The sequence below is a fragment of the Mustela erminea genome, chromosome 16 (assembly GCF_009829155.1).
Source record: "Mustela erminea isolate mMusErm1 chromosome 16, mMusErm1.Pri, whole genome shotgun sequence".
NCBI lineage: Eukaryota > Metazoa > Chordata > Mammalia > Carnivora > Mustelidae > Mustela > Mustela erminea.
Window position 1 is genome coordinate 81824829 of NC_045629.1, and position 12760 is coordinate 81837588.

General features: G+C 52.6%; 1 protein-coding gene across 6 annotated transcripts in view; it reads right to left on the reverse strand.

Annotated features, from left to right (window-relative positions):
* The window catches only part of TRAPPC9 (trafficking protein particle complex 9), a 500764-nt gene that overhangs the window by 250960 nt on the left and 237044 nt on the right, over nt 1-12760 (reverse strand). The gene's annotated exons all lie outside the window — the stretch shown is intronic.

Sequence of the window (12760 nt, forward strand, 5' to 3'; positions counted from 1 at the left end):
CACTTTTCTCAAAGCAGAGGTTTGCTAGTTGTTGAAGAGTGTGCAGGTTTAGAACGAAACTCTGTTCCCCTGGTTCCCCCGGTCAGTAGAACCAGGGGGATGGCCCCCAGTTTGATACGCGTGTGCTTACTGACGTGTACTGAACAAACAAGAAACAAACGGAGAATCCTGGGCAGACAAGCACACAACCGAACGTAACACGAACTGAAGAAACAATCAGAATAATTTTTGAGGAGGGAAAGCTACATTCTGTAATTCTGTACCATCCCCTAGAAAAGCACTCTCACACAGCTCTCCCCCATCAGATCAAGCCTCTGGAGGGCAACGGCCATGTTCCATGTGTGACCCTCTCCCCAGCAGTCCCGTTAGTATCTGGTATACAGCAGGCACTCAAGCACCCAGTGAGTTAAACAAGGATCTCTTGGCCTCCTTAATTTAAAGAGCCATTTTAAGAATGTGTTCTTTTTTAAGACACAGATTTCACTGATGATAAAAAAAAAAAAAAAAAAAAATGTGTTCCAGAAATCATTTCATTTTATCAATGAAAATTTAGAGGAGATCTGGTTTTGGTTGCGACGTCAGTCCCGTCACGGGAATCACCTCCCACCCCCACAAGTGCTGCTCCCGTTTGTGCACCAGTAAGAGCCACACCGGGGTAGTCAACAAAGGCTAACCTTACAGATATTTCCATTGTTGTTCTGCCAAATCCTCGCCACAAACGAGACTCCCAAAATAGAAGAGATACAATGACTTCACGAGATTAGTCTAGAGCCGCAAACTACAGAGGCCGAATTCACTCGACGTCAGGGTAGGTAACACGGCATCTTTTGCCGGGCGAGTCATAAACCAACAAGACAACATCCATTTGCCTAACTAAAATGATTCACAGTGAAGATCGAAATTGGCCTTAGCCAAAAATAAAAACGGGACAACGACATACAAAAAAATTTGAGTTTTCCATTTCTTTGACTCATTTTTACCAACACTAAAGGCCAGAAGCACTCCTCCGACCTGCCCATGGCTATCAGGTCACTAACCCAGACTGTTGTCACACAGTCCATCGAGACGGCCTGTGGTACCCGCTACCCTGAGAATGGCTTCCTTGACTTTGGAGCATAAAGAGTCTTCATGGAAACGCGTCACAGTCCCAGCTTTGACGGGCTAGTGACAAGACACCGACAAGGGCATACTCGGAAGACTGGGTGAAGCAAATTCGTGTCCTTTCAAAGCTGTGAAGGACAGGAACCGGCATGACCTGAAGCCAGCAACGGCCCACAAGCCGTAGATTCCGCAGACAATCCCGTGAGGCGTGGATCATCAGCGACCCACGTCACACAAGGTTCGGAACCGCCCAAGGGGCCAACGTGGTTTAGCCGACGAAGGGCAGAGCTCAGATTTGGAAAGAGTCTGTCCAGATGCAGATACCCTGCACTTCCTCCCCCGATGCTGCCTCCACGCTGCCCTTGTGGTGACGAGCGGACGCCACCCCAGAAAGGCCTGCATGGGGGCGGAGGGTGGGCTTGTTTCCAGAGCAGGCAACTCCACAGCCCCCAGAGCCCCCCAACCAAAAGGGCTCCCCTTCTGTGCATCTGTCGCTCTGCCCATTAGGACGGCCTGCATGGGGATCTTCAGTTCGAAGGTCAAGTCCTTCTTTCTAAGCCTCAAGTCACCTCCACATCTTATCCCAATTCCCTACTTCAGTCTGCTTAGAACAAACTGACATCCCCTCCACTTTCTGAACAAGTTGGTCCTGACGTACGCGGAGGAAGGGGGGCAGGGGATACCCCCACGAGGAGGGGAGGCGGCGTGGGGGGGCGAGTGAAGGCGGGCTAGTAAGAAGTCGAAGCCCGGCACCAAGGGGGACACCGTGGGTGGGGTGTGGCACTGAGGGAAGGGCGGTCCGTCCCGCACGCTGGATCATCAACAGCTGAACGGGAAGGGCCAGGTTGGGACAGGAGGGAATCCTAGTGGAGGGGCACTCTGGTACAGGTCACCTAAGTCAGAGAGGGGGACACAGGGCCTCCACACTGGGTGTAAGCCAGCACCGGGGATGAAGCGTCTGCAGGCGAGAAGGATGTCCGCACCAGGACCAGAGGAGAGCCTGGCACGGGGCAGGAGAGCCCGAATGGGAAGAGAAGGTCGTGGGCACGGAGCTGCTGGGGCCCAGGGAGACTGCGACACCCGGGGGACTGAGCAGTGAGTCTGTGTGTTCAAGACGATGAGAGCCAGGCTTCTCCCCGAGAGAAAGGAAGTTAGAAACACGGAGAGAGAAATTAGGGCAAAGCCAGTGACATCAGACTGGAATTAGAGGGTTCGCTGAGAAAAGTGGTGCTTCTCACCATATGTAAACCGATACAGAGACAGAGAGGTAAGAGTGTGTGTGAGAGCACGCACACACACGCGTGCACACGTGCAGAACCTGTCTGCTGAGAGGCCGTGAGAGCAGGGACACGTCCACAGCTACGGGAACACTCTGCTCCCAGATCCGGACTTCTCAGGAGTGCGGGCTCCTGAAGAAACGGTCAACTGTCCGGCTGGGGCAGGGCAAGTCCCATGTCCAACTGAGACATCTTATTCCAGAAACTGAGAAAACACAGGAAAAAATGATGCATGTATGTCAGAAAGACAAGGCAGCTTGAAGGGATTCCTTTGGTCAGACGTGAGAGAATGCAGCATCAAAATAAACCCCCACCACGTCTTACAGCCCAGGCCGGAGAAAGACCCCCGCGGCCTGTGCTGCGAGGCCCGAATGAGAACAGACTGAAAGGTAGGAAACCGGATCTTTGCCCAGTCACAGCCCCCGCCCATAGGCTACCCACCCACCTCAGAGGAGCACCACGGCGGCAAAGTGTGGCACAGGAACCACGTGGCCGTGGCAAACGTCGTCAGACGGGGACGGAGAGAACGCACGCTCCGCTGACAGACGCACTGAGCACGGCGGCGATTCTGTGGTGCTTCTGCCGGAGACCGGGAGCCTGAATCTAACCGTGGGGAAGCATCAGCCCCACACGGAGAAACACACCACAAGGTCCCGGAACCACAGTCGGTACCTGCCTCCACCCGCGGAGGGACAGCGGGGCGGCCTCCAGATGCTGGCTGTTGTGAGCAGCAGGGAGGGTGCGTGTGTCCTCCGGGATTAGTGTCCTCGTTCCCTTGAGTAAATAGCGAGTCTGAAATTACCGGTAACTCTATTTGTAAATTTGTGAAAAACCTCCGTACGGTGTCGCACAGTGGCTGCACCAGCCTGCACTCCCACCGACAGCGCACGAGCGCTCCTGTTTGTCTGCATCCTCGCCGACGCGTGTTTCTTGTGGCTTTGACTCCCGCCACTCTGACAGGTGGGAGGGGTCTCCTTGTGGTCCTGATTCGCGTCTCCCCGAGGCGTGATGTCGGCCATCCTTCCTTTCCTTTCCTTTCAGCATCTCCTGGCCATTTGTCTGTCTTCTTTGGGAAAACGTCTATTCAGTCCTCTGCTCCTTTTTAATCAGATTATGTGGGTATCTTGGTGTTGAGCTGGTTGAAGTTCTTTATATGTTTTGGATAGTAACCCTTACTGAGTACGTCATTTACGAAGGCCTCCTCCCAGTCCGTAGCTTGCCTTGTCACTTTGTTAACTGTCTCCTTTACTGTGCAAAAGCTTTTTATTTTGGTGTCATCCCAATAGTTTCATTTTGCTTCTGTTTCCCTGGGTTGAGGAGACATATCTACAAAAATGTGTCTATGGCTGATGTCATAGAAACCACAGTCAATGATTTCTTCAAGTTTTATGGTTTCAGGTCTCACATCTAGGTCTTAATCCATTTTGAGTTTACTTCTGTGTATGATACACACACACACACACACACACACACACGGATATCACAGCCATAAAAAAGAATGAAATCTTGCCATTTGCAACAACATGGATGGATCTAGAGCATATAATGCTTAAGCGAATTAAGGAAAGACATATGATTTCACTCATATGTAGAATTCAAGAAACCAAAAAAAAGAAAAGGAAAAAAGAGACAAAATGAGGAGAATACAGAGAAAAAACTGGTAGATGCCCGAGGGGAGGTGGGGGCCTGGGGAAGACAAAGGGGAAGGGCACGGAGAATTGCACAGAATCGCAGAGTGCACCACACACCCGAAACTGATGTAGCGCTGTGTCGCTCGCACTTCCGTGAGACACTTCTCTGTCAAGGTCATAGAGCTCGAGAGGGTCTAAGGAGTGGCCTGGACGGCAGGAGTCTAGGACACGGGACTCTGAAGAAACCAACGATTCAGAGCGGGGCCCTTTTGTCATAAAGGCCACTACTGGGACACACGGCCCAAAGCGAATGGACCAAGTGGCAGCCTCCTTGCGTGGGCGATCGCACAAGTGGCCCACAGAGCCGGCCTGTTCGCAGGAAACAGCGGTCGGGTGTCAGAGGCCGGCGGTTTACTCTCAAGTGACTGAGGGAAAGATTGTCCTTGTGCTGCCCTGGAAACCTAAGTTTGCAGCTTCAATTCTTTTTACAAAATACACAAAAAATGCCAAACATAGTAAATTTTCATCATCAAAAAATTATAAAATAGGATGGAAAATCCAAATAACCCATCACCCCCTCCTTTAGCCATCAGTCATTAATTCCGCACGCGGCCTTCCGCGCTTCCCTCCACGCAGATTTCTTTTAAACGCCGGAATCTCTGTAAAAATGTCTTATAATGCACTTCCTAGACCTTCTCTGTGGTCGCATGTAAAAATGGCTGAATTACAAATGTCTCTGGTGATTCAACAAACCAATCCTGTTATTTTACACAGACTGTTTCCAACTTTTTCTTGGTTATAGAGAACACTACAATACCCCTCTTTGCAGGCAAATCCTTTTACCCGTCAGATTTTCCTTCCTCGGGGTTATTCGTAGAAGCGGTGGTAGGGTGCAGACTTTTCCAAGGTTCTCGATGCACAGAGGCCTGTCAAATCGCCCTCCATTGACATTGTACCAACTATCCTGCACACGCTGCTAAAAACTGCTTTGGGTTTGAACACAACAGCCATGTGCCCAGCACTCAGCTACTTCAAAGGCTTTGCATAGACAGACAGCTCCTCTGGCCTCTGCAACAATGTCCTAAGGAAGAAAAGACATTAATAGGACCGTCTAACTACATCCTGAGAAAGTCAGGCTCAGTGGGTTATGTGACCTGCTCCAGGCCGGGAAGATCACAGGGCAGGAGCTGGGTCAGACTTGGGGGTCCTCACGCTGGAGATCACACGTCCTTTGTCCTGGCCAACGCTGCCTCTTGTAAACGGAGCACTTACTTTTCCTTCTCCCAGAGATGGCCCTTGAAACCTGTTTCCTTACAGAAACTTGAGGTTGGGTCCCCTATGTGGCCCTATCCCTCCAGACACACCAAGGGTCCCAGACAAGCGTGCACCCGCACCCATGTTCAGGAGCTTCTCGACAGCCTCAGGCTTCAGCAAAAAGGCCACCGTAGCTCTGCATAATCTGGACCAAAGCTTCTCTCCAGATCTCTGTCTGCAGGAGGGGACCATGTGTCCTGAGTGACACCACTGGGTCTTCTCACACTCAGTCCCCACCCACAGAGTCCTACTTGGCCCCATAGGGCCACACACTCTCTACTCCCCAGTCCTGGCCACACAAGACACTGGGACCAGAAAGGTACTCTCTTCCTACTGCCTAGGAGCTAAGGGAGGCTGTGACCAACAGGAACACTCCCACCTGTGCGTCCAGTGTCCCAGAGCAGCACGCCCAGAGCCACGGAGACCACCATGCCCTTCACAGCAGTCTCCTTCTTCTCAGGGTCTCTTAAAGCAGCACTCTGTCTCAGAAGAAAAGGGCCACTAAAAAAGGGCTGAGTCCAAGTAAGACTTTGTTTCTGATTTTGAAAGCCAAGGATGTTTTTATTCACTGGAGGTGGGTTTTTTTCCTTAAGATTTTATTTATTTGACAGAGAGAGATCACAAGTAGGCAGAGAGGCAGGCAGAAAGAGAGGGGAAGGGAAGCAGGCTCCCCGCTGAGCAGAGAGCCTGATGCAGGGCTCGATCCCAGGACCCTGGGATCATGACCTGAGCCGAAGGCAGAGGCCCAACCCACTGAGCCACCCAGGCACCCCTGGAGGTGTTATTAAAACAGTAAAACTTTCTCTGTTATTTGGTCTCAGTAGCATCCTGTGTTATGCTGTGAGTCACGGAGAAACGGTATCAGAGCTTTACTTCTTCTGTTGGGCTTGACTTCATCAAGCTCACTGCTATGGGGCAGGACACAAAGTGGACAAACGCCGCCCTCACCCCCACAGGGAGTCCTGTCCTCTTCCACAAGCCCCGGCGGAGCACCCGTGAGCCTGCAGTGGCATCCGCGAAGATGAACAGTAAAGATCTTCCTGGGAGCCCGTGGTCTGGTGGGCAAGAGAGACGGGTCACGAGAAAATGACTGGGCGCCAATGGTGACAGAGGAAATGTAGAAAGCTTTAGACATCCACAGGAGGGACACCCTCAGAACTGGAGATGATTGGTTAGAATAAACACCAAGAAGAGCAGGAGGAGGGACCCGGGTGAGAATCCAAGCCTGTGTGGGGCCTGCAGACAGGCGAGTGAGAGTGAGAGCGCTTCCAGCTCTCAGCAAAAGCCCTGAAACCCCAGCCGCAAAAAGGCGACACCAGGCAGCCGTGCTCACAACTTCTACCAAGTATTTAAGGAATGAGGACCAATCCTTCTCAAACTCTTCCAAAAACTTTAAGAGGTAAAAACACTTCTTAAATCTTTCTGCGATGCCTACTCTGACACCAAAGCCAGACAGAGCCATCACAAGAAAAGAAAGCTACAGGCCCATATTCCTGACAAATATAAATGCAAAATCCTAACGAAATACCTGGAAACCGAACTAAACAGTGCACTGAAAGGACCATACACCATGACAGACTTGGAAGGACTCCTAGAATGTAAGGAAGGTTCAACAGATGAAAAAAAAAAAAAAAAAACAGTGTTTTATACACAGTAAAACCCATCATGTCAACGCACACAGGAAAAGCACTTGACAAAATTCAATACTCTTTCATAATAAAGACACTCAGCAAACTAGATAGAAGCAGATGTGATTTTCCTTAAGACGATAGAGGATACTTATGAAAACTCCACAGCCAACATCATACCTCCCCCCTAAGATCAGGAACAAGAACAGTTGCCTATTTCCACCACCTCTATTTATTTCTATTTATTTCTAATTGCAGAGCAATTAGACAAGAAAAATAAAAAGCATCCCAATTGGAAAGGAGGCAGTAAAACTATCTCTATTCACAGACAACATAATATCGTGTCTAGGAAACCCCAATCACAGAATACATAGGAGGAACCCTTGGGTGATCAGGTCATGATCTCAGGGTCCTGGGATGGAGCATACATCGGGGTCCCAGCTCAGCGAGGAGCCCGCTTTCCCCTCTCTCTCTGCCCCCACCCCACACCCCATTCCTACTCTCTCTGCAGCCCCTCCCTCAAATAAATAAATAAAATCTTTTTAAAAATACGTCAGAAAGCCGGCGGCTAACAAAAGAATGCAGCCAAGCTGCAGGGCATGAGACCAGCACACGAGAATCAGCTGTGTCTCACACGCCAGCAACGAACAATCCTGGAGAAAATTAAAAACGCAGTTCCACTTCCGGTAGCACATAAAAGGGTAAGACACCTTGAAAAGTCGAACCGAAGTGGTGGAGTACTCGTACACCAACAGTTACGAAACATCGCTAACATAAATCAAACACCCAAAAGAATGGAACCTCCCCCCAAGTTCTTGAACTCAAAGATCCATCATTGTTAGGACAGTAGTGCCACCCAACGTGAAATACAGAACAGTTCAAACTCCAGCAGAACGCCAATGACCTTTTCTGTCAGAGATGAAGACGCTGGTCCCCGATGTCTTATGAAATGTCAAAGCTCTTGAAGAGGGAAAACGTATGTAAAATAAGAGCAAAGTTGGAAGACTCACATCTCCCAATTTCAAGACTTACTACAAAGCCGCGGCAATCAAATCAGGGCGATACCTGTAGAGGACGGACATACGGAGACCACGGAACAGCACGGAGAGCCCAGGAATGAACGCATACACCTGTTCCCGAGGGGTTTTCTGTAGCGGCCAGCAAACTCCCTTCAGCGGGAAAAGGACGGTTTCTCCCATGAGTGATCCCGGGATAGCTGGTTACACGTGAAGAACAGGGCTGACCCCTACTGCACGTGACACACAAAAACTTATTCTGAGTAGACCAGTCTTCTAACTTTAAGAACTAAAAACATAAAACCTCAAAACACCAAAAATGAGTAAAAACATAAAATCTCTCAGAAGACAACACTGGAGTGAAACTTCAAGACACGGGACTTGGCAATGGATTCTTCAGGGACACCAAACGTGTGAACAAAAAAAAAGAAGAAAAAGCCATGATCTGGACACCCCCAAAATTAAAAAATTTTATGCAAATGACATTACCAAGAGGGTGAAAAGACAATCTGTAGAATGTAAGAAAACACTAGAAAACCTGACAAGGTTTAACATGAAGAATATAAAGACCTCCTACAACAAGAGCAGAAAGACAGACGACCCAATTAAAACATGGACAAACGACCAAAGGAGGTACTTTTCCAAGAAAGACACGCAAACAGCCAGTAAGCACACGACAAGAAAACGGACACATGAGTCGTTCGGGGAGCACACACCACCGCCGCTGCAGCCTGCCGGGCCGGCAGGCAGAAAAGCAGCAGAGCTGGCGAGAGGCTGAGGAGGGAGGCCCCGGAACCTGGCTGGGGAAGTACAAGATGCTGTCACCGGTGTGGGGAAGGGTCCGCTGGTTCTCACGCGGCCAACCGCAGAATTCCCGACTGTCACAGCAGTGACAGGTGCACTCCCAGGTGCGCTCCGACCTCACCCCAAAACAAAGACCCTGAAAAGAGGGACTCTGATGCTCGTACACCCGTGCTCACCGCAGCACTGCTCGCGACAGCTGAGACGGGGAAACAACCCCCTGTCCACCCACAGAAGCGCGGCAGAGTGAACCGTGCTGCTGGACACGGGCACGCGACTCCTCCAGAGAAAGGAGGACAGGTCCGATACGCGCTGCAGCACGCCTAAACCTTGGAGACGTTGGTGTGACGTGAGCTAAATCAAAAATGAATGGACAAATATGGTGTAATTCTGTATTTGTGAAAAATCTAGAATAGGCAAATCCACAGAGGCAGAGGACCAGCGGCCGGGAGCATGGAGGCAATGAGTTACTTCTTAGCAGGGTGATGGAAACGTCTGGAAGTAACAGTGGTAGCTGCACACCACTGTGCTATAATTAATGCCCCCTGAAGGGCACATCTAAAAACGGTTAAAATGACATAGATTCATATCACAGTAAAACTTCTAAAGAGAGAATTCTAAGTCGTCGCTGCACACACAGCGGAGGAGGAGTTGGGGGGCCCACGGGGAGAGGAGGTGGGGGTTCTGATAGCGCAGGGGAGGAGTCTGGCTGGGTTTTAAGGAGCAAAGTGACAGAATCCGTTGTCTTAGAAAGATAAATCATGACAACAAAAGTGACAAATTACTAAGCTGCAATCAGGAAAATTATAAATTACTGCACTGGGGGGATGGGGAGAAGAGAAGAAGTGGGTCTCCTCCTCCCCTTGCCTTTTGTTCTTGTTTGGTTTTGTTTTTTAAGATTTTATTTATTTATTTGACACAGAGAGATCACAAGTAGGCAGAGAGGCAGGCAGAGAGAGAGGGAGAAGCAGGCTCCCTGCTGAGCAGAGAGCCCGGTGTGGGGCTCGATCCCAGGACCCTGAGATCATGACCTGAGCCGAAGGCAGAGGCTTAACCCACTGAGCCACCCAGGCGCCCCTCCTTCTCCCCTTTGCTGTCCGAGATGTTTCTGGTAATCTGGAGAAGGCAGGTGCATTCAACACGCCATGGCACAAAGGGGTGGGGGGCACACGTGGGCAGGGCAGGAGAGAAAGGGAGAGAAAACGAAAGGCCCTGCTCTGGATCCATCAGGCTCCCCAGAAGAGGCAAGGCTGCACAAAGCCAGGGAACCGCAGGGGCCTGCAGGAGGGGCGGGGCGGTAGGCTGGCCGGCAGGAGGGCTCCAGGCTCCAGGCTGCAGCTCCAGGCTCCAGGCTCCAGGCTCCAGGCTCCAGGCTCCAGGCTCCAGGCTGCAGCTCCAGGCTCCAGGCTCCAGGCTGCAGCTCCAGGCTCCAGGCTCCTGGCTGCAGCTCCAGGCGTGCTCAGAATTCCGCTGTCTTGGCTCCTCACGGTGCACACGCACACACTCGGTGCTCGTTATTCACGGGCAAGGAACTGTGAGACACCTTGGGAAGACTGAGATGAATCACAGACTCTAATCGGTCCTCCAGGAACTTAAAACCTAGGGCCCGGGCCATTAACAGCAGCAGCCAGAAAGGAGAGAAGGAACTCGGGGGAGGGGGCGGGCAGCAGGCGAGGCTCCGTTCGGGCTGGGTCGGGAGGAGTGCGCAGGTCCCAGGGAGGAAGGACGACGGATGCAGGCGGCGCGCACAGGGAGGCAGCCGGGCTCGGAATCTACCCCAGATCCCAGCTTCAGCGGGGCAGATGCCGGGAGCAACACGCACACCGAGGGTGCCACAGGGTGAAGCGTGTGGTCCACACTCGGACCCAGGATACGGAGCACAGAGTCCACACTCGGACCTGGGGAGCAGCTGTGCAGAGTACTGGGACCACAATGGGATGCGGGACGCAGTGCTGTGGAGCACGCGGTCCACACTGGACCTGGGAGAGCAGGGTTCACACTGTGCAGAGCAGACGGTCTACACTCTCGCAGGGGGTGAGTCAACATTCACACCTAGGGTATGACCATGCAAGGGCGGGGTCTGCCCTTGGCCCTGGAACACAGTAGGTGCGGAGCATGGAGTCCGCACCCCAACCCAGGACCTAGGGGACAGAGCGTGGGGTTGCACTCGGACCTAGGGTACAGAGTGAGGGGTCCACACACAGATCTCAGGACACAGCAGCGCCGAGCGCGGGGACCCATACTAAGCAGCAGGGGTGCAGAGGCACGGAGCGTGGGGTCCACACTCAGACCCGAGGGGCTAGAGCGGGACAGAGCCAGAGCCTTGACACAGGCTGTGGAAGTAAGGACACAGGGTCCACACTAGGGCCTGGGGAATAACTTCTCAGAAAAAAGCAGGTGCAGAGCACAGGTCTACACTCAGAGAAAGGACGCAGCAGCGCAGAGGTCTACACCTGGACGCGAGGCGCAGCCGAGCATCTCCAGGGTGCCCACACCCATCTGCCTGCCGAGCTCTTCACCTCAAAGCCCTCAACACGCTGTCTGCAGGCCGAAGCAGCCGTCTCCGGGGAGCCCGTCGGAAAAGCAGGCTCTCCCACCCGGGTTCCGGCCCAGACCCGCTGAATGACCGCCAGCCTCAGATGATTCGCAGGCTCTTCAGAATCAGAGGAGAAACCTGCTTCACACTTCGGTATTTCCTTTATGATCCTATAAAGTAAACATCGGCATCTCTACTCTCTGTGCACAAACATTTCGTCTAAGCGAGTTGGCATTCAAATCCAGGTCTGTCTGATCCTGAAATCCGGACTCTTTGGCATCTCGTGCGGCGTCACAAGCACTCCACGCACCACACGGGACATCCACGGCAACGTTACTGTCATGGGATTAAGGCAATACTTACACTTGCCAGCCCTTGGGGCGCACTCAGCGTGCCTCAGGCACTAGGTCCTGCCGGACACCCGCTCCCTCTGCTTGGAGCACGGTAAGGCCCCTTTCCAAATCAGCAGCGTGGCCAGCTCCACATCTGCGTGATGTTCTCTCCAGGCAGCTCTGGGTTCCGCTCCGTGCTTGGTGGAATTAATAGTAATGTTCGGTTCAGGCCTGACTGTCCCACAGGGCCGGGGAGACGGCCTCTCCTGCCCAGCTGACACTGCCCTGTCTGGGAACAGCAGCTCAGGACGGTGACACGCCAGGGCCTGTGCACTCGGAGTCCCAGCGAGCAGGAACGAATCCAGCGTGCTCTGCCGTAATGAGAGAGAGAAGCGGGTGCTTACGGAGCACCACAAACAAAAGGGAAGGACGGAGAGGGGTCTCACTGGCCTTCGCTGGGTGGCGGAGTCGACCTGGATCCACATCCCGCGTGGTGATGCTGTCCACAGCCTACGGCCAGAGCCACCTGTGCCACCGCAGGCAAGAAAGCACACGCACTATGCAGGTCTTGCTGGACCGGCACAGCCCTCGGCTAGAGCCCCCCGTGTTCACTCAAGGACAGCAAGTGGCCATAGGCTCTTGGGGACTCTCAAGTCAGGCACAGAAGCCACAGCATGCCCATCCTAGGAAGGACAGCCGAAGCAAAGATTTCAGAAACAGAGAAGGGTGCGGCTAAAGCCTCCTTAACTCAGGAGTTCGGGGTGATGGGCGGGGGGTGGCAAGTCAAGGCGCAATGGCCGTCTGGGACTCCTGTCCCCTGTGCTGGGACGCTGGTCCCACCCCCACCACGTGGCCCATTCGGATTCCGGGAGCTCTTTCCGCCAGGGCCGGGGCCTCTCTGTTCTTTGCACCAGCTCACCCTTACTACACTGTGCTCCTAAGAACTCTCCGTGAAAATAGCTACAGAGCAACGCCCCAGTGCTTCTGCTCTTGGGTTTCTGATGGAACCATGCACGTGTGCAGCAAACGACACACAAGGGGCACCGGGGTAGCTCAGCACGTTAAGTGTCGCCTCTTGATTCTGCCTCAAGTCATGGTCTCAGGGCTGTAAGATCCCCACTCCC